Source organism: Cariama cristata, unplaced genomic scaffold (assembly GCF_000690535.1).
Source record: "Cariama cristata isolate BGI_N322 unplaced genomic scaffold, ASM69053v1 scaffold41950, whole genome shotgun sequence".
NCBI lineage: Eukaryota > Metazoa > Chordata > Aves > Cariamiformes > Cariamidae > Cariama > Cariama cristata.
Window position 1 is genome coordinate 28,452 of NW_009594919.1, and position 792 is coordinate 29,243.

Sequence of the window (792 nt, forward strand, 5' to 3'; positions counted from 1 at the left end):
TGGTCTTTGAGGTCCCTTTCTACCCAAACCATTCTATGATTCTATGATTCAAATCCTACTCTGTTCTTTCATTGCTAGACCAGATCATTTCCCAATACAGATGCACAGGCTTTAAATATCTTATAATTTATTTGAAGATCATTTTCCACTCATGTCTATCCTAAATATTAATGTCTCAAGAAGCTAATAGAAATCTGATATCCACAGTAATACTCTAATCTCCCTTTTTCCAGTTCACAGTCATTACCGGAATCTCAAGAAAAGCTTATCTTTGAGTACGTACCTTCTACTTCATCATATTCCTGCTAGTCCCTACTCCACATGCCTTCATTTCTCTAACTACTAAGGTCCACATTCTCAAATCTATCTTAACACAGTAATTAGAGAAATTAATTTAAAAATAAAAAGTTGTTCCTAATCTCCAAAGCAAGTAGATTTATATAGGGACTCAGCTGGAAAGATGCATGATTTTACAGTAAACAGCTTTTTAAACAGACAAAAAGGAGGATATGAAAAAGTGGTTTTAGGTAGAAGATTTTCTAAGTGAAAGACTACTCCTGTAACACATACTATTAGGAGAGTATCTTCACTTGGGTATGAATGTTTTGAGCAATTCTTACAGCATTTATTTCAGTAACTTTTACAGAGTATAGCTATAGTTAAATATTGTATCAATATTATAGTATAATGCACTTATTGCGTGTTTTCAGAAAGACATTAATTATGCAAAGTTCTAACTGTAACTTTGTAATAGAGCTGAGACAGCTTTTTATTCTGAAGATTACAGGACAG